Consider the following 23,241-nt stretch of genomic DNA (forward strand, 5'->3'; position numbering starts at 1 on the left):
CACCCATGGCAGTTCTGGATGTTTTGTGTGTGTCCATGTCTGTATATGGAGCAATGCATCATAGGCTAGTCACACGCAGTACATTTCACATGGCCCACTTTGGCAATCCAGCTGATGTCATTCATTGTGAAATACACCCTTGGGGAAGGAGTACTTCAGTAATGTGCTTGGCGCATACTATAACTGCGTAGTGCTGAGGTGTAATAAACTAGATAGGTAGGGGTTCTACTCCCAGATATGACATGTGTGTGTGTGTGTGTGTGTGTGTGTGTGTGTGTGTGTGTGTGTGTGTGTGTGTGTGTTTGTTTGTATGTGTGTGTGTGTTCGTATCTCGTATCCTGTGTAGAGGTGGTTGTGAGTGTCTGACACCTGTGGCCAATGTGGAGCAAGTTTTGCATATGTCTTATATGGCAGCCCAACTATATAGCACAATGTCCACCATACAGGGATAACAGATATGAAATAGCTGACAGGCTAGGGTGCAAAGCCATACCCATACCCATACATGTGACATCAAGGCCAGGCAATCACATTTAGCAACCCCAGTATTACCCAGAGCACACTCTCAACCCATGTCTTATGTGCACACACATGCCTAGGCAACAGCCGGTATGTGGGTAGTACACTGCATATTGGCCACTGATAGTAACTATGGAGTGATAGCAGTGGGCTACAGAGGGCATGTCCCCTGTCCATCTGTCCAATATGCACGTATATGCTGACAGTGCACCTCCCCCATGTTCCCCAATGGACACCTGCACCACCTGTGGTGCCATCACATGTGTCCCACAACAGACATACCATGCCTGACAACATGCCCTGTATGGACAGATGCCACTGACACCAGGGAATGATGTCAGCATGCTATCAATGTAGATGCAAAGTAAACCTGGTGCCCATTACCGGTCCCCGCCACAGGTTGGCAAGACTAGCACATATGATGATAATCTGCATTCACAACATGGGCCAGACACCCCAGGTATGGTTCTACATGTCACTATACATGCATGTGGGAGGTATGCACATCCCAGATACTGTCCATGTCATGTAGTAAGGAACACATACATGGCAAGTGATGCACAGCATTGGCCACACACAATAGTCAAGCAAAAAATATATATGATAGCAGGATAAAGGTTGCTATCAGGAAATAGAAACAGATACCTGCATCTCTGAAGCTTGGAAGCAGAGATTAGATAGATGCAGGCCTTATTTTAAATCAGCTACAAGCACACATGCAGTAGGATGGCAGCAGGACTCTACTAGTAATATTTTTGGAGTTCCTCTACTATATTCTAGTGTTATAAGTCAATATTGTGACATTATAAAGAATAACTGGAAGATAATGAACAGTGTACCTGAGTTAAAAGACAAGATAGGAAGTACTCCACATTTTTATTTCAGAAACAACAAATCCCTCAAGCAACATCTTTGTTATAAGTCCAATATGCTGGAGAAAGGGAACCCATTATCTAACAGAATTGGTACATATCCTTGCAGAAGTTGTTCAGCCTGTAAATTTATTTTTACCTGTCTGTCATACACACACCCAGTTTTAAGATTCACAATTAATGTTGATTTTTATGCTGACTGCAAAATGTGTAACCTTGTATATTTTTCTTTCTGTCAACTATGTCATGCATTTTATGTTGGGAAGACAAATAGACCCTGTAAGGATAGGATCCTTGAACATCAGAGAGACATAAAGAATAAAAAAGATAGTAATGCCTTAGCTGCACATATTATGAGCCATGGTACCACACACTCATTTAGGTTCTTTGTATTGCAAGTTTTAGACACTAATTTAAAAGGAGGTGATTTTAAAAACCACACTGAAACTATAGAACAGAAGTGGATTTTATTGTTGAATGCAGAAAAACACCTGGTCTAAATGTTTTTTTTTCACTGAAACCCTTCCTGAAAGGACGTAGACTTAGACATAAATAATATGTTCTATTTTTTATATATATTTTTATAAGTGCAATAATTTTGTATACATTTTTATAGCTGTTTTTATTCATGATATATGAATGTGTTTTCTGCAGTATTTGTTCTTTTAAAAAATGTGTAACTTTTTGAAGACATCATAATTAAGGGCTATTTTTGTATAAAAGACTTGTATTTCTTAGTTAATGTTGTCTGATGAAGCGATGTGGTCACCGTGAAAGCACTTACCACTCTTTTGGATACATCTATTAAAGTTCCCGGATTTTAGCCTGTTGGTTTGGTATTTCTTCATTTATTTTATTTCACACACAATAGTCACCCAGGTTACTGGATGGGGGATACAATTCCAACCTTTGTGGGCAACTGCGGAAACTACAGCCCTGAGACACAATGCAGACCATTGTCATGTGGCCTGATGCCAAGGTATACCCATCGCCTACCCTTGTATAGCCTGCTGCCACAGTCGACCACCACATACCCATGCAGACATGCACCCATGCATGTCAGTACTGGCACCCCGTGTGTTTGTCTGTGTGTTGTATGGTGCGTATGTTCACAGCCACACTCAGTACAACCCCCATGGGCATTCAGAAGCTGCTGTCTGATGTCAGACACCTCCTCATACCCTTTGCCCATACAACCTCTGTATGACCCATGAGGTGCATGTGGTGCCTGCACAGTGATGTGTTGTTGCAATCCTGCTACTGATGAGTTGTACCCCTGGCCCTGCCAAGTGTGTCAATGTGTGCATGTCCCTGTGAGAGCGTGGCTGTGTTGACACTGGCATCTGTTCATTATGACAGGCACGTGTACGTCACCTACCATATAGCTACAGTATCCCTGTTGCAGATGTCAAGCACCATCACAGATATGTTCTGAGGGCTCCACAACAGGTAACCCATGTTGTTGTTGTGTCTTTCGGCTTTTCCCGGTTAGGGGTCGCCACAGTGGAACTCCTGCCCGCTAATGATTGGCAGTAGATTTTTACGTGCAGAGTTGCCGGCCCTGACGCACAACCTTCAATGAAGGTGCGCCCATTCACACATGTCTCCACACAGAAGACTTTCTCGCTGAGAATCGAACAGGACAACGTCTTACTGTGAGGCGACAACGCTACCGCAGCACCACCACTGCAGTTACATGTGGCGCATCCAATAATTGCATCAAACTGTGAAAGCAGTACATAGTTGTCAGGGGTTTGATACCCTGTGCTGGTAGATGTGTGACACAAACAAGCTGCAGTTTTACTCTCCCACCCCTACCTGACATGTCTTTGCCTCTGTATGCCTCTCCCACTAACTCTCTGGTGGATGTAGAGACCTACAGCAGCTTTGCTTAGGCAGCAGCATGTGTATTTTAAGTGATGCTCATGATCAGCTGATGCCCCCTGCATGAATCGCAATCCTCCCCTAGCTGATTGCATGTGGAACAGCTGTGGTAGCATTCCCATAACCAATTGCATGGAAACCACTCCGATATCTAGGAATATCATGTTGGTGTTGGCCCTTGTCATTCACTGTGTGCAGGAACTAGATCTGTTGGTTGGCCACCAGCATCTGCAATGGATTGGGAAGCTACCTCTAACAACATACACTGTGGAAACAGGGCAACACACAGGAGGGGGATGTGCCTGACCTGCCTACAGACTGTAAGTGCTGCTATACTGCATGTGTGTACTGTTGGTTTAACAGTGTGTGTATGTTGATATGTCTTTCCTACATGTCTCCATACCGGCCATGTCAGTTCCATGTTTATATGGAATCCCCATCTGCAGGGTCATCTGCAGACAGGGCAGTGTGTTGTACCTTTGGTTTCATGTGTTTCCAACGGAGCATCTATCTGTGGACTGCAGACAGTAGTGTGAGGATTGCAGTCTGTAGATGGTGAAAGCCGTGACAGTTACTGGTGTCTTATCCCTCATAGGACATATGTTGCTACAAACCCTGTTACAACAGTAAATGTATGAGGTTACCACAGCAACATGTCATTTTTGGCCCTGTGTATGCGCTGCCAGCCACAACTCTGCCAACCTGTGTACATATGTTGTGCGTGACGTGGAGCATATGTGCTGTACAACATAATTAGTGCCATCATATCTGCTAACAAGCCAGTGAGATATCAGACCGCCCTACATATTATGTACAGTAGGGATTATATTTGATGACATAGCCTAGACATTCTGTGGATGTTTGTACAGTCCTACATGTGTGTGGGCATCAGTGTTACAGACAGCAGGTAGCAATACCTTCTACAGGAGAACTGGCACACTCAGGGCAGCTACATATTTGTAGGAGGTTCAGGAACTGCAGACAGAATGTGAGTAGAGCTGTGTTATGCTTTGCATAGTACTGGTGTTACAGGCTGTGTGTGTACATACTACTTTACTGTGGAATGCAGTCTGTCTGCATAGCCCTCAACTGTGGGCCTATCCTCTTGGTGGCCAGAGGTGTGCCTAACATGTGTTGTCTGTCCACCACACAGGTCCTGTGTCTGATATTCCATTGGCAGTGCGTGTGTTGAGTGCTATCATTACATGACCTACATATCAAGCTTTGCACATATGACATGCTGTGGGGGGGGTGTTCCATAGTGGCCTGTGCGCATATCACACTGCCATTGCTGCCATCAGCCCATGTCTGTTGTATCTCCCACACATATGGTGGGGCTGAGGCCATATATGTGTGGGCATCAGGAAGGGAAGGGGGGGGCAGAGGGAAGGGTAGGCAGGGACGAACAAAGAAAAACCGAAAAAAGGACAGAGATCAAGAATGAAAAGACCATATGATGAGAAGGGAAGGGGGGGTAGAGGGAAGGGTAGGCAGGGACGAACAAAGAAAAACCGAAAAAAGGACAGAGATCAAGAATGAAAAGACCATATGATGAGACCTGTATATGACCATGATATAATAAATAACTCCATCAAACATATTTAAAAAGATCAATAAATAACAATATTAAAATAATTTCATGTGTTACCCAGTAGGGCAGGTCTGATACTTAAAGCTGAATTCAAACCTGGTTCTATATGTGCCCTAAGGTTGAGAATCCATTTTAACTCGCTCAACTCTAGAGCACCTACCATATCTCCTTCTCTTCTATTATGATGTAACAACTGCAAAACCCTGAATTTAAAAATATGTGACGGGAACTGTTGGCAGTGTCTGGCCAACACATTGGTAGTATTTCCTTTTCTAATGTCATACACGTGATTATAAATGCGGTCCTTAAACCTACGCGTGGTCATGCCCACGTAATAGGCCCCACAGGGTTCGCATAAGGCTAAATAGATAACATTGACCGTATCACATGTCGCATAGAATTTTGCCTCAAACACTACACCTATATCTGTGAGTTCAAGTCTTTGGACAGTGGAAATATATTTACACACACAACATTTCCTGCATGGAAAGGTACCTTGTCTATAGTTTACCCTGATGTCTACCGGTTCAATCTTCACCTTCTCCCTACACAATAACCTTTTTAAATTCAAGCAATTATTGTATCTAAAACTTGGCTTATCCCCTACTATTCTAGATAGGTCCTTGTCCATGCTTAATAGCTTCCAGTTATTTTTAATTGTATTCTCTATATACCCTACATCACTTGTATACCTAATGTCATATTGGATTTTCCCTTTATTATTTCCTGGCGGGCTACTATAACGCCATTTCTTCTGTGCTGGCCTGGTTGCACCTGAGACGTTATTTCTTTGGTTTGAAACTAGTTGGGGTGGATATCCCCTATCAATGAGACAATTTTCCTGGAAGTCCATTTGATAACTCATATCCTCTGGGCTACTACATAATCTAGCTACCCTATACATTTGATTTTTAGCCACATTTGGAAAAATATGCCTAGGGTGCATACTCTCAAAATGGAGGATGCCATTCCTCCAACAGGGTTTCATGAATAGTGATGTTGTAATTTCACTCAGGTCATCCTTATTGATGGTAATGTCAAGAAAATTAACTTTACTAGTGGAGCATTCATATGTAAATTCTAGGAAGGTAGTTGTTGAGCCCATGAAGTCAGCAAAGTCGTCTAATGATTTAGCATCACCATTCCAAAAAAGAAGGATGTCATCTACAAAACGTCTGTATAGAATGACATTATTTTTGTATCTTTCATCATTAAAAATGAACATCTTTTCCCATTGATATACTGCCAGGTTAGCATAGGCATTGGCACAGGGGGTGCCCATGGCCACCCCCCCATGTCTGCCTATATATTTTTTCCTGAAACAGAAAAATATTTCACATTTGTCCAAATATGTACCCCACTTTTGTCACACTGTGTTCACAATGTTTGCAATAACAGGTTGAGTGTTGTGATATTAGTACAATTCCCCTTATGCAGATTGACTGTGCTGCATGATATATATGGGAATACATAGGATGTATGTATATCCGACATGGTGAAGTGTTAATTCACTATGATTGTGGTATGCAGTGTTCTGGGTTCGGGCCATGCAGTGGCTGTCAATTTTGTTGCAGGGTTGAACAAGGGAGGTGGGATGCAGGGTGATTAAGGCACTTGTAAGCAGTTGTAAGCATGTTTGCATGATGGTAAGCATTGTCAACTGCAGGTAACAGCCAATTACACCAGGTTAGCCTCAACATTGCTTACTTTATGTATGCAGTGCTCACTGTCAAGCAAACACAGACCTCTGGTTGCATATGCCTACAGATAGTTTGCATCAGATTTGCTGGGCCTGTAAATGTAAACTCGCTTACTAGTGCTGACATATGCTTGCAGCAGCTTATTGCTGCTTTACCTAACTACTGCTGTATGCATTATGATACTGACACCTCACATGTGCATTTCCTGCAGTACTCCTGTTTATATATATATATATATATATATATATATATATATATATATATATATATATATATATATATATATATATATCTTTGTTATTTCATGGCTATGCAACATACATATTACCCATAGCATGGTTTGCCATGGGAAATGGTATGTCCCAGTACCCTCCCTGTGTCCCTCCTCTTTTCTCTCTGACATCCATGGGCCGGTCCCATTAGAACGAGTTCATCCAGCCCCGGCACACCTCGGTCCTTAATGTCGTACCCATCATCCCCCCCCCCCGTTCCCCCTCCACATCAGTCATCCTTCCTACAGGTTCCAGCCTAATCTAACCACACCATTACACATTGCCCACTCTCCACTTCTCGGGACCCTTCGCGTATGTTTTCTCAACCCATGGATCGTCAGGCTTCCACACATTTAATCCACGAACATACATTACCATTTTTGCTTACCTTTGAGGCATGGTATGTTACCCAGAGGAATCTTTTTGGCAGATGTTTGGGGTCATCCTGACAGGCACAGACGTGCATTTGTTTAAGAGTAGACTTAGCAGGTTGACACTGTTTCTCCCACTGGTAGGATCCTGTCAGTAGTCTGGGAGTCAGTGCTGTGCTACACTTAGCGGTGCATATTATTAGATTTGCATGATATTTGCCTTTTGGCATTGATTTCCCCTTTACCACTTGTTATATATGTGTCATATATCCTTGACACATGTACATACACTGTATGGGGTCCTGCGAACTTGTACACTTTATTACATCAACACCTCACATCTGGACTTACTGCTGTACTCCGGTTCACATATCTATGCTCTGTAGTCAGTTATGGCATATATGACTGTATACTGATGCCTTCCACAGGTTCAGTTTGGTTATACTATGGTGAGGACATGTTTGCTACTACCCCATTCTTCTGTACATCTGTTATGGCTTGGTGGATAGCTACTGGGACTATGGTGTATAGGGTCCTGGGTTCGTGACTTGCATGGCTGTTTATTTTGTTGCCTGGCTGACAAAGGCCCATTGGATACAGAGTGATTAAGGCACTCTAAAGCAGTTGTAAGGCTTTACGCCTGCTTACTAGTGTGTACATTTACTTACTATTGCCTATTTGTGCTTACACCTGCTTACTAGTGCCTTATTCCATCTGACACTGATACGTCACATGTGCATTTCTTGCAGTACTCCAGTTCATATATATATATATATATATATATATATATATATATATATATATATATATATATAAGCTATTTAGTGGGTTTTGCAACAAAAATATTGGTTATAACATGCTTTGCCATGTAAACTAGACTGTGCTACAGTGGGACTCGAACCGGGAATGCCTGCTCATTGGTCGGATACTCTACCCACTACACTATTACTGTTCTACTTTATTTGCATATTTCTACCATAATGTAATACCCATGTTTCCTTCCCCCGGCCCTTGAGCTCCACGTACAAAGCATCCATCTATTCTCCAGTTGCTAGCCCAGCCATATCACACCTCCACACATTTCCCTCTCTGCATGTGTCGGTACTCCTCCATTATACTGTCTCGACCCAAGCTTCTGCAGGCTCTTTATCTGTTTAGTCCATGTACATTCGAGCCTTCCCTTGATCCTCCTCCAATACTGGTGGAAACATCTATGTGACTCACAAAGTTTGGTTTGTCCCACCAGGGACGGATCTGTTGTCACGAGTAGACTTTGCTGGTCTACACTGTTTCTCCCACTTGTAGCATCCTGACAGGGGTTTGAGAAGCAGTGGTTTGCTCACACATGGGGCCAGCCTCATCTCCCAGTTCCACGGAACTAACACCCCAGGTGTGACATTCTATGCATGAAGCATGCCCACACGCCCCCACCGCGTGCACCGTTTTTCATTCTTCTCTTTAGTATTATGTAAAACTACTGTTCTCACAGTATGTTTGGACAGGCACTGTTCATTGATACACATAGACTGCTCGGAATACTGTGATTGAGCAATGTACACATGTTTGCTGGTATTAATCTACCAGGAGGGTGGCGTAATGGTTAAGGGTGCAGGGTTTGAGTCTCACAAGGGATAATTGGCTAGGCTTAAAATGGTTCGCAAGGGCAGTTAGCTTAGTACTAATCTATGAACCTACTTACATACATTTCCTATACTGCTGAATGACTGTGCTGGATGATATGTTTGTGATAGCAGCTGAATGTGTATCTGCCATGCCTTAGTGTCTAACTCATTTAGACTATAGTGTGCAGGGTCAAGAGGTTGAAACCTAGGAGTACACATTATTTTGTTAATGGGCATGACGAGAGCTGTTGGCTACAGAGTGCCTAAGGCACTGTAGAGGAAGTATGTGCTGGCTTGCAAGAGGCTCAGCATTGCTGACCTCAGGTTATAGTGTCTTACACTTAGTTGGCCTCCACATTGCTTAACCGGTGTGGGCATTGCTTACCGCCACCCAAACAGGCTTAACCTCACTTGCTGCCACATATCCCTGTGCTACTTCATGTATTTAGTTCACATTTGTTGACCGGGACAATCCGACTGGATGATTCTCCATTGTCAGCGGTGGCCCAGGGAGTGGAGCTCCACAGTAAACCCCAGCTACACATTACAAGTAATACTGAGGTGTACACATTCATAGAGAGTAATAGACTTATTATAGCTATGTACCACATTCTTCATGCTTAGTTTATATTAACATGTTGGTATTATACATGTTTAGGTCAGGTTTACATGTCAGGTATGACTGTTGACAAAGGTCAGTTTAAGGTGAAGTGAGATTCCAGTTTAACAGTTCTGGATAGGTTACACTCAGGTATTCGGGTTAGGTTTAGTTATGCCATACCTGTGTGGTAGAGTAAAAGAGAATAGTGAATGAGTAGGTAGGTAGGTGGGGGGGGGCATTTAACTGTATAGTAGGCCATTGGAATGATTGGTGGGGGAGCAATAGGGAAGGTTTGCAGGATGTTGGGATTTGTATGTGAGGCAGGACAGGAGGTGCTGGTTTCACTAGTTGGTGAAGGGGTATAGTGTGTAAGTTGAGGGGGGGGGGATTTTCCAGGTGGCGAGCATGTGCTGATCCAAGTGTGCTTGAGGTGTTCCTTCATGTGTTATTTACATGTGTCATGTGGGACAGCTGAGGTAATACATGTGGGTAGGGAGTTCCCGATTCTGCCAATATAGTTGGGGAAGAGGGTGTCACCTACTTGTGACTGTGAACATTAATAGTAATGAAACAGGGGTTGATAGGTAAGTGGTGTTAATGGGGCACACATAGGGACAGATAGTAGGGGAAATATCTAGGGATGTGCAGGAAGGCTGATGGGAAGGTCCACAGCTAGCCATTTCTTCTACAGCAACAGCTGTGTATATACACAGCATTTGGAGGTAGGTTTGGACACTCACACCCCTGGGTGGGGGTGAGGACAACAATAATACCCTGTGATGCCAATTAGTTTGGCTTACATGGCTACAGTGGGGTGTTGCGACCATGTGTTCTTTGGTCTTATTTAGTGAGATTTGCAACAACACATCTGGTTATACCGTACTTTTCCATGTAAAACAGACTGTGCTGCAGTGGGACTTGTACCAGGAGTGGCTGCTCATAAGGCAGCAGCTCTGCCCAATGCACACTATTGCTTACATCCCCGGGACGGTCCATAAAGAACCGCTTCAGCCAACACCTGCACACTTCGGCCCATAATTTCATACCCATAGCCCCCCTCCCGCCGCACCTCCTCTACAGCACTCATCCTTACTCTGGGTGCAGGTCAGGTCTAAACACACCACTACACACTGCCCACTCTCCACTTCTCAGGACCCATCTCGTACATTGTCTCGACCATGGGTCATCAGGCTTTCCCACCCTTGTAGTCTGGGTGCATACAAGCCCCGCCTTGAAAAGTCATTGCACGGATGGTCCTCCAATCACAAGACAATTTTTGGGGTGTCCTACAAGGGACGATCCTGTCTCTGTTCCAAGATTAGACTTAGCAGGTCCACAGTGCCCCTCCCCTCTGGTTGTATTCTGCCTGTGGTTTGGGGAGCAGAGGATTGTTTACATTGTTTGTCTGTTTGTATATTTCTCCTGTCTGGCTGGGGGGGTAATGCTATGTGTTACACATTTTTTGATTGGGCTCCTCACCACCATTGGCATGGCCTGTGAACATATGTCGTTCTTAAGTACTGTATCATAGCTATATATCTCTGTGTGTGTGTGTGTGTGTGTGTGTGTGTGTGTGTGTGTGTGTGTGTGTGTGTGTGTGTGTGTGTGTGTGTGTGTGTGTGTGTGTGTGTGTGTGTGTGTGTGTGTGTGTGTGTGTGTGTGTGTGTGTGTGTGTGTGTGTGTGTGTGTATATATATATATATATATATATACACACACACACACACACACACACACTATATATATATATATATATATATATATATATATAGATATATATATATATATATATATATATATATATATGTATATTTATTTTTATTTATTTTATTTTACATTTGTTGACCGGGATAGTCCGATTGGATGCATGTCCATTTTCAGTGGAGGCCCAGGGAGAAAAGCTCCAAGCGTAAGCAGATACAGCATTACATAATACCAGCATTACATATTACAAACAGACTATTTACAGAGATTACATAAGTAAGCAAGTTAAACAAGTTCCACAGGTCACAGTTAATCCTGAGCACAAGTCAGGATTAAATTAAATTACACAGTAAACTGGTTAACAGATTTTTGCACATTCTAGAGAGAGTTAGCCAGGCTTGATACATTGACATAGCCAGTTAAGTGACAAATGTTGTTTGAGTCTAGTTTTAAATTGACCTAAGGTGGAAAGTAAGGTAATATCAGCTGGAAGAGAGTTCCAGAATCTACTTACAGAACTTGCAAAGAGAGAATCACCGGCTGTGTTATTAATTTTGCTAGTCTGAATTAGTAGTTTGTTAGAGGATCGAAGCAGTCTAGGATTGTTATAGGGGGTGATAATATTTTTAAGTGCAGGAGTATTGCCCGGATTATAGAGGATTTTATAGGCCATAATCAGTTGGTTATACTGGATTAGGCTGGGTAGTTCAAGCCACTCAAGCTGATTTAGATTGATGCAATGATGTGTCCTAAAAGGCAGCCCAGTGGCAAACCTGGCAATGTGGTTGTAGCAAATTGAGAGTTTGTTAAGGACAGTCTTGTTTAAATTCGAGAGTAGAGGGGATGCATAGAGAAGGGTTGAAAGAAGGTCAGAGTGAGCTATGGCAATTTTAGCTGGAGGGGTTAGGAAGGCTTTTATTCTGTAAAGTGACTCTAGTTTTTTATTGATGGTTTTGATAGTTTGGTTAACATGTAGGTCAAATTTTAGATTATTGTCTATGATGACACCTAATAGTTTTGTAGATGGGTCAGAGGAGATAATTGTGCCATCATTTGATTTTATGGTAAAGGTGAAAGCGGTAGACCTATGTGTTGGTGAAAATAACAGCATTTTAGTTTTTTTAGGATTTAGGATCAGACGATGTTCAGAAAGCTAGTTTTCTATTGTATTCTAAAGGTGGTCTGGGTAGCTGACCATAACTCTACTGGAGATGTGGCTGAGCAAATCAGAGTAGAGTCATCAGCATATTGGATACAGCTGACTTTTGGGATGATAGTATAAAGGTTGTTAATGAAGATCGAGAACAGCAAGGGCCCTAGTATACAGCCTTGTGGTACTCCAAGGGTGTTAGGTAGAAGGTTAGAGAGTTTGTTCTGCCAGAGGACAGCCTGCTGTCGACCATTCAGGTAGGATTGAAACCATTGGAGGGCTCCAGTATCTAGACAGAATGTTTGCAGGGTGTGGATTAAAAGTTGGTGATCAACCATATCGAATGCCTTGGAAAGATCCAAAAAGAGGGCTGAGGATATATAATTATTGTTATGATTATGGTTTATGGTGTTAGTAAAGGCTAGAAGGGCTGAAGTAGTGCTGTGATGAGGACGTAAGACATGCTGAGTGTCTACCATAAGGCGATTTTGGATTAGGTGGTGCATGAGTTGTCTATGAATACATTTTTCCATAATCTTTGCAAGTGGAGAGAGTATAGCTATTGGCCAATAATTGGAGAATTCAGTAGAGCTGCCTCCTTTGTGAAGTGGGATTACATAGGATATTTTCCAGATGGTGGGAATTTTAGCTTCTACTATGGTTCGATTGATTAGTATTGAGACGGGGTAAGCAATAGCATCAGCTGATTTTTGTAGGTACTCGGCAGGGAGTTGATCAGCAGAAAGTGTAGTGGGTTTTAATTTTTTGATCAAGGTACGGATAAGTGAAGTGGCAACTGGTTGGAAGCTGAACGCGAGTAGGTTTCTAGGGATGCTACTTTCTGGACCAGGGGAGCTAGGAGGTAGTTGACTAGCTAGGGCTTGAATTGTCTCAGTAAAGAATTGGTTAAAACTATCAGAAACATCTTCAGGGGTTTTATCAATAGTAGCAGCAGGGATTGGGGTTGAAGTTTTTCCACGATGTAGTAGATTATTTAAACCTGCCCAAAACTTCTGAGGGTTATTTTGACTTACTGTCTGTAAATTACAGTAGTATTGTTTTTTGTCTTGTAAAATTTATTTTTTTGGTTTCGTTCCTGGATTGCCTGTATTTAATGTGATCTTGAGGGTCTTTAGAAGAACGCCATAAAGCCCATGCTTTGTTTCTAAGGGTAATTTTGAGTTTAGACTCTATAGAAAGCCATGGTGCAGTTTTGCCTTGGTTCTCTTTGAACGAAAAGGTGCATGCAAATCAAGGATCTCAAGGAATTTGTTGTTAAAGTATGCTACTGCTTCTTCTAAGGGGAGGTGTTTTACAATAGACCAATTACAGGAGTTTGGTTCTTGCTGGAATTTGGCAGGGTCAAAGTTTTTATAGTTTTTAACCTTTCTGAGTAAGGGTTGTTGGGAATTAATGGTTTTGTGCTTAATTACATATGTGAGAAGGTGATCGCTTAGGCCATTAAGGAGGGTACCAGAGGTGTACAGTTGGAGCTGACTGTTTATGAGTACCCAGTCAAGTATACTTTCTTTTTGGTTGGGTTTACCTATCCTGGTAGGGGTGGATATGATTTGTGTAAATGCATGCAGGTTAATATGGGTGGTTGGGGATTCTGAGGAACAGGTGCCCCAGTCTATGTTAAAGTCTCTAAGTAGTAGGGTTTCTTGGGAGTAGTGACATGATAGCCAGTGCAAGATATCTTCAAAAGTAGATATATTGTTACCTGGGGGAATGTACATACAGATTATATTAATGCATTTATTTTTATTAGGTTGCAATTTGGTGGCAAGAATCTCTGAGTTATTAATCTGAGGAGGTTGTATTACATCTTTGGTAACATTCAATTCAGATTTATAGAGTATAGCTACCCCACCCCCCTTCTCGAAGCACGATCCAGCCTGTGTATGTTGTACCCATGCATACATATATATTATATATATATATATATATATATATATATATATATATATATATATATATATATATATATATAATGACATGTGGATGTATGGGTGTCTGCATGTGCATATATCTATATGTGGGTATTTATATATATGTCTGTCAATGTATGTATACATCTTTACTACAGAGAGGGAGAGGTATATATCTATTTAGTTATGGGTATATACACGCGCACACACACATCTCTACATATTTAGCTACATATCCTGTAATGCAGACTGGTATTGTTGGATACTGTGTTTAGTGTGCATACCAGCCAACCTTGTGTGCCACTTATGCTTTGCGATACCTACAACTAATTCCATTAGTGTAGACAGAGTCACAAATGAAATCTATTGTTAGTACCAGGGAAACATTCGTCCCATGTGGGAAATCCCAAACTTTGGGTATTCATCTTTCATCTACACCCAGAGTTACAAAGGTACCTATGGCTATGTGCATGGACTACGGCGTGTGCCAGACCTAGGATACTTGTGTTGGGACAACTTACGGAATGGGTCCTGGGGGGGGAGTGGAGGCAGGGCAATGTGTGGTGGTGTGGTAGCGATGGGCCGGTAACCAGGGTAAGAATGGTGGCTGCGTGTGTGCAGAGGGTGGGGGAAAGCGGAACTGTGGCTAATGAATGTATGGGTCAAGAATGGCCTGGGTTGGATGGGCCTGTACTGCTCAGACTGCCTAGTGGGTGGGGGAGAGGGGAATGTGATGTCAACATGTGAAACATAACAGACGGCTAATTTAAATCACTATTTAAATGAACCACATACAATACAATGAGCTTGGTAGTGTATTTCAGAGTGGACATGTTTGGCTGGGTGGGGGGTATGCCAATTCGTACGAAACATATATTGTTTGGGGTCTCTCAAGCCCATTAATGATGCATGTGGGCATATATGTTTCTATTAATCTACCATTGCTATCTACAGATGTCTGGCCATATATACCTGTATGGGTATATATATTTGCTTACATATTTCTAACTATGTCCATATATACCTTCAGAGACATATATCTGCTTACATACATGTAACTTGCTGTGTATATGTGGACATATAGATGTTGACATATATATATGTGTAGATGTCGGCATTTGCATGTATATCTGTTCATATATTTGTATATGTATGTATATATTTCTGGATATTTATATATATATATATATATATATATATATATATATATATATATATATATATATATGTGACTACAGCTATAGATAACAAATCCATAAAAAAAGCAGTTTCCACCAAAATGGATTGAGATATTTATTCAGCACCAGAACAGAATGTAAAACATAAAAAATGTACGACAAAACAAGTAAAATCCAACAGTGAGTGTTTCGGGTTATTACCTTTCTTCAGACAATTCTTTACTAACAGAGAAGCATATTTAAATTACTTTTCAACCAATCATTATTCAGTATTGTATCTGCCTTTTCTTTAGGGTGGGTTTTATTGGAATAACCTCATTGAGGCCAGGAAACCTATGTGCTGTCATTTCTATGATCCATCTGGTTTCCTCAAATTCAGTTCTGTTCACTGTGTCCCCCCCTCTGTTCCCTTTATGTATTTGCCTAATGACCATAAATTTAAAATAATGACCAGGAGAGACTGAAATGTGTCTAAACAGAGCATTATGCTCATTCTTCAGCCTTATGGCTGATAGATGATTTAAAATTCTCGTCTTAAGCATACAATTAGTGTTTCCTATATAATAACAGGTACAAATTTGGCATGTCGCTAAATAAATCACATTCATAGATCTGCAGTTAGCATTTTCTGCAAAATAATAGCTTTTACCAGTGCTGGGATGGATAAACTCAGTAGTTGCATTAATGTAACTACAGGCTTTACAGGAACCACAAGGTTTTGTACCCTTCTTGGTGACTGTATGTCTATGTACTTCTCTGTCTTCATGGCTTAACAGATCTTTCAGGTTCTTATTTCTCCTAAACCCAAACCAAGGTGTTGTCCCTACTACTCCACTCATCTTTTCATCTGAAGCTGATATCTTCCAATTATTTCTTATTATATCACAGACCCCATGTATATTATTGCAGTAAGTGAACATGAGTCTTGGACCTTTATTTTGCTGTTTCCTATTCATAGTTGTTAAATCCCCTTCCCCACTAGATTTTAACCAGGGTCTTATTCTATCCTGTCGCAATATGTTCTGCCTAGCAGAGGTTTGTCTCACCTTCTGTCTGTCATAGTCTCTTTCTACTAAGTTATTTTGTAGTTGTACTGTTTTTATTTCAAACTCCTCATCTTCTGTACAGAGTCTGGAGATCCTGCTTAACTGTCCTTTAACAATATTGTTAAAGGTATATTTGGGGTGCATACTGTCCTGTGATAGACTGTTTTCCAACAGTCTTTTCTAAAAAGTGTTATCTTAAAACCCATTACATCCTGTAACAATCTAATATCAAGAAAATCTATCTCAGTTCTGGAGAATTTCATTGTAAATTTAAGGATGGTAGTGGATGATTCTAAATAGCTAACAAAGTTTATCAGTTCTGCCTCTCCCCCCCACCTCCCCTCACAGCAGAAAAATATCCTCCACAAAACGCTGGTACAAATGTACCTTGTCCCTCCATTTATTTAAATGTCCAAAAACAAATTGCCTCTCCCAGGAGACTAGAACCATATTTGCATACGCATTTGCACAGGGGGTGCCCATGGCTACCCCCTGTGTCTGTCTGTAATAGTTACCTCCACAAACAAAGACATTGTATTCCAAAACCATGCTCAGTAGCTCTTTCGTTAACCGTAACTTATCTCCTCCCATCACGTTCATCTCCTGTAGTAAACCTGCTAATGCCTCTGTACCATAGTTATTACTAATCACAGTGAAAATATTTTGTACATCAAGTGTTACCATGATGTACTGCATAATGCCTTTGGCCTCTACCACATCTCTCAAAATAGTCAAGAAATATCCTGTATCTTTCAGCACCTCTTGAAACCCCATTATAAAAGGTCTTAACAGGCATTCAAGCCATATAGGGATATTCTCAGTTATCCAACCCCTCCCAGAGACAATAGGTCTCATGAGAGGGTTTAGTGGATCTTTGTACAATTTAGGAAGAGCCTTAAAAACCGGTGTAACTGGATGTTCTACCCATAAAAACTCAAACAATCCTTTATCCATCAGTCCTTCTGCTTGAAGTTGTTTGAAACCATTCCTAACTTCTAAAATAATTCTTCTCAACATGATCGGAGAGATCTGAACATAGGTAGAAGTATCTGATAATAGCTCTAATAATTTTTCTTGATAAAAGCTTTTATCTAAAACAACCACGGCTCCTCCTTTGTCCTATTTTTTAACAACTATCTAAGTATTATTTTGTAGGCCCTTAAGTGCCTGTCTCTGTATGTCAGTTAAATTATAAAAACTTCTAGTACGACCATTAGTTAAATAAATCAAAATACCCTGTTCACATACCTTAATGAAAATATTAACCATGTGGTTAAATACAGGGAGAAAAGTGCTTGGCTGTCTCAATGGAAACTGAATAGACTGATAGTCTCTGTTACCAAACATCTGCTTTAACATCAAATTTCTACCAAATAGCATAAGATCTAAAATTATGTCATTAAAATTACTTTCAGTGCTAGGAACAAATGTTAACCCCTTATTCAGTATAAATAGCTCATCAGCCGGTAAATCATGTTTAGACAAATTTAAAACAATATTTTCACCAGTCATTGTGATGTCCTTTTCTTGTACTACCTGGGTTCATGCCATTGATGTGTTCAGTCACCTTTCTTCTTGACTGGAGCAGGTAGGATGGAAAAAATGGCCTGTGCCTTCAGGAACTTTTTTAGCCTTAGGCCGCACTCCCTGGCTCAAATGTAATTCCCTTGTCTAACAATGGAAATGATGGTAAAAAACCTCATTACCAAGATTAATCCTCTGTTACAGTTAAACCAATGGGAATGGATATACTGCGCCATCAATAAATGGTAACACCCCCAGCTCTTCTACACAACGAGATAGTGCTCTGGAAGAAGCAAGAGACCCAATAAAGTCGAATGCTACATACAGCAATGGGGACACTACAGAAATTGTAATTTTCAGTAGGAATGTACAAGGGGGAACCCATAATGTTTTGGATATTATGAACAAGTCACCAGTGGAGTTGACAAGGTAATTACATTTGAGCCAGGGAGCGTGGCCTAAGGCTAATATAGTTACTGAAGGCAAAGGCCATTTTTTCGCCAGCCTACCTGCTCCAGTCAAGAAGAAAGGCAACTGGACACATCAACAGCATGAACCCAGGGAGTACAAGAAAAGAAAGACATCACAATGACTGGTGAAAATATTGTTTTTAATTTGTCTAAACATGATTTATTGGCTGATGACCAATTTATACTGAGTAAGGGGTTAACATTTGTTCCTAGCACTCAAAGTAATTTTAATGATATAATTTTAGATCTTATGCTATTTGGTAGGAATTTGATGTTAAAGCAGATGTTTGGTAACAGTGACTATTAATCTATTCAGTTTCCATTGAGACAGCCAAGCACTTTTCTCCCTGTATTTAACCACATGGTTAATATTTTCATTAAGGTATGTGAACAGGATATTTTAACTTACTTAACTAATGGTCGTACTAGAAGTTTTTATAATTTAACGGACATACAGAGACAAGCACTTAAGGGCCTATAAAATAATACTGAGATAGTTGTTAAAAAAGACGATAAAGGAGGAGCAGTGGTTGTTTTAGATAAAAGCTTTTATCAAGAAAAATTATTAGAGCTGCTATCAGATACTTCTACCTATGTTCAGATCTCTCCGATCATGTTGAGAAGAATTATTTTAGAAGTTAGGAATGGATTAAAAACAACTTCAAGCAGAAGGACTGATGGATAAAGAATTGTTTGAATTTTTATGGGTAGAACATCCAGTTACACTGGTTTTTAAGGCTCTTCCTAAATTGTACAAAGATCCACTAAACCCTCCCATGAGACCTATTGTCTCTGGGAGGGGTTGGATAACTGAGAATATCTCTATATGGCTCAAATGCCTGTTAAGACCTTTTATAATGGGGTTTAAAGAGGTGCTGAAAGATACAGGGCATTTCTTAACTATTTTGAGAGAAGTGGTAGAGGCCAAAGGCATTATGCAGTACATCATGGTAACACTTGATGTACAAAATCTTTTCACTGTGATTAGTAATAACTATGGTGCAGAGGCATTAGCAGGTTTACTACATTAGATGAACGTGATGGGAGGAGATAAGTTACGGTTAATGAAAGAGCTACTGAGCATGGTTTTGGAATACAATGCCTTTGTTTGTGGAGGTAACTATTACAGACAGACACGGGGTAGCCATGGGCACCCCCTGTGCAAATGCGTATGCAAATCTGGTTCTAGTCTCCTGGGAGAGGCAATTTGCATTTGGACATTTAAATAAATGGAGGGACAAGGTACATTTGTACCAGCTTTTTGTGGAGGATATTTTTCTGCTGTGAGGGGAGGTGGGGGGGGGGGCAGAACTGGTAAACTTTGTTAGCTATTTAGAATCATCCACTACCTTCCTTAAATTTACCATGAAATTCTCTAGAACTGAGATAGATTTTCTTGATATTAGATTGTTACAGGATGTAAAGGGTTTTAAGACAACACTTTTTAGAAAAGACTGATGGAAAACAGTCTGTTATCACAGGACAGTCTGCACCCTCAATAAACCTTTAATAATATTGTAAAAGGTCAGTTAAGTAGGATCTCCAGACTCTGTACAGAAGATGAGGATTTTGAAATAAAAATAGTACAATTACAAAATAACTTAGTAGAAACAGGCTCTGACAAACAGAAGGTGAGACAAACCTCTGCTAGGCAGAACATATTGCGACAGGATAGAATAAGACCCTGGTTAAAATCTAGTGGGGAAGGGGATTTAACAACTATGAATAGGAAACAGCAAAATAAAGGTCCAAGACTCATGTTCACTTACAGCAATAATATACATGGGGTCTGTGATATAATAAGAAATAATTGGAAGATATTAGCTTCAGATGAAAAGATGAGTGGAGTAGTAGGGACACCACCTTGGTTCGGGTTTAAGAGAAATAAGAACCTGAAAGATCTGTTAAGCCATGAAGATGGAGAAGTACATAGACATATAGTCACCAAGAAGAGAGCAAAACCTTGTGGTTCCTGTAAAGCCTGTAGTTACATTAATGCAAATATTGAGTTTATCCATCCCAGCACTGGTAAAAGCTATTATTTTGCAGAAAATGCTAACTGTAGATCTATGAATGTGATTTATTTAGCGACATGCCAAAATTGTACATGTTATTATATAGGAAACACTAATTGTATGCTTGAGACGAGAATTTTGAATCATCTATCAGCCATAAGGCTGTAAAATGAGCATAATGCTCTGTTTAGACACATTTCAGTCTGTCCAGGTCATTATTTTAAATTTATGGTCATTAGGCAAATACATAAAGGGAACAGAGGGGGAGACACAGTGAACAGAACTGAATGTGAGGAAATCACATGGATCATAGAACTGACAGCACATAGGTTTCCTGGCCTCAATGAGGTTATTCCAATAAAACCCGCCCTAAAGAAAGGGCGGATATAATACTGAATAATGATTGGTTGAAAAGTGATTTAAATGTGCTTCTTTGTTAGTAAAGAATTGTCTGAAGAGAGGTAATAACCCAAAAGCACTCATGATTGGATTTTACTTGTTTTATCATACTTTTTTATGTTTTACATTCTGTTCTGGTGCTGAATAAATATCTCAATCCATTTTCGTGGAAACTGTTTTTTTTATGGATTTGTGCTTTATCGTGGGCAGTTAACTTTGGTGAGGATTCCAAGTTTTGGTTTACTTTTTACATCTATAGATATGTTGTATCCATTTAGATAGTAATATATTTGCAAACACACACACGTCCATCTAGCTGTAGGTATACATTCTCTGTACTGTTGCATGACTGGGCTGGGGTTACGTTTCTGACACATACGATTTATGCATATCTGGTATGGCTTAGTAGTAAATCATTTTGTTTATGGTGTGCATGGTCCTGGGTTCCAGCCTTGCAGAAGCTTTTTGTTTTGTTGCTGGGCAGAACACCGGACCTTGGATACGGTGTGATTAAGGCACTTTAAAATGGTTGTAAGTGGGTTTGCATGGAGGTAAGCCCTGCTAACTTCCGGTTACAGTTTCTTACACCCAGTTAACTTCTCCTTTGCTTAATCTGTGTCAGCAGTGCTTAACCGCGTGCAAACACACTTGCACATGCATACTAGTGCTTACATATGCTTACTACTGCTTATCTGTGCTTACACCTGCTTACTGCTGCCTTACTCATTATGATACTGACTCTTCACATGTGCATTTCCTGCAGTACTCCACTTCATAAAAAAGTATGTTATTTAGTAGGTTTTACATTACAAATATTGCTTATACCGTGATTTGCCGTGTAAAATAGACTGTGCTACACTGGGACTCGAACTGGGAATGCCTGCTCAATAGGCAAACGCTCTGCTCACTACACTATTGCTGAGATGTTTCATTTGCATGTATCATCCTTGTTATCCTCTTCAGCCTTTTAGGCTGCTCTCACTGTAGCTAAGCAATGGGCACACCCGCGCACCTATGGTTAGCTGTACTCAGAGGTTTAGACAACAATACAGGGGTTGCTTCCTTTGATTTTTATGTCCTGTTGCTGTTGTACACATGGGGGACTGTTGGTGGGGGTATGTGGACACCTATGAGCGGTCTCGCTCATTTATTTCCACTTTCTCCTGTTCAAAATTGCAGGGGCATGTTTATTCTGAGAGGTCTGCTCTCAGACATGCCCCCTGCACTCATACACGCTCTGTGTAAGCCTGGGAGCTTGGGCAGTGTGCATTCATTACTATGCATGGCGCACTGCCATCCTGCTCCTAAGTGGCTGCTTCCATGCAGGACTAGACTAGTCCTGCACGGAAGATTGGTAAATGCGGGAGAGTGAGCATACTTAAACTCGTTGTAGACAATCACCATCCAACCAAACACCTTACTTATTGGGGACTTTAATTTTCCATTATAGATGGGAAATCTTACATGGCCCCAAATCTGCAGGCACAGATTCCTGGACTTCATAGATATAAACACTCTTAGCCAGTTAGTGCATAAGCTTACTAGAGGTGCCAACTTACTGGTCCTCATACTTACAAATATGGAAGAATGCTGCATCCACCCCCCCCCCCCATTGTCATGTTCTCCCTGGTACAGTCTGACCATAAATCTGTTTCCTTCAAAATCAAAAATCAACTCAATAACCCCAGTAAACCCAAAAACATTTAGGAACTATTCCAAGACAAACTACCTTTTATTAAGCAATAGTTTTTCAAAATTCAACTTCCCTCCAAATCCAGAAAACATGGCAGTCTGTGCAGAATTGTTTACAGAAACTCTGTACAACCATGTCAATGTCTACATAAAGGCTGCTGTAACTACCATAAGAAAGTACAAGACTAACTCCAAAATCAAACCACCCTGGTGGCATCCTGAATTAAACAAGTTATACATCAAAAGGAAAAAAACATAGCTAAAATCAGGAAGTGTAACTCTCATAAAGATAAGAAATATCTCATCAAAATAAATAAGCAGCTAAGATGACTAATTAAGTCCAATAAATCTAATGTTGAGGTCAAGATAGCCTCCCAGACAAAAGACAACCATGGGCCCTTCTTCAATTATGTCTGAAACTTCATAAACAGCATACAGCAGTGTGTGTGTGTGTGTGGGGGGGGGGGGGGGTGGATGCAGCATTCTTCCATATTTGTAAGTATGAGGTCCACTAAGTTGGCACCTCTAGTAAGCTTATGCACTAACTGGCTAAGAGTGTTTATATCTATGAAGTCCAGGAATCTGTGCAGTGTGTTGAACTGGAGGTTACTGGTGTCACATTCACTGAGCCAGGCGATATAATGAATCTGCTGGCTAAAAAATTCATTTTTAACTTTACCACCTCCCTCCACTCACCTCC

Source organism: Protopterus annectens, chromosome 1.part1 (assembly GCF_019279795.1).
Source record: "Protopterus annectens isolate FY-2018-M chromosome 1.part1, PAN1.0, whole genome shotgun sequence".
In the NCBI taxonomy this organism is placed as follows: domain Eukaryota; kingdom Metazoa; phylum Chordata; order Ceratodontiformes; family Protopteridae; genus Protopterus; species Protopterus annectens.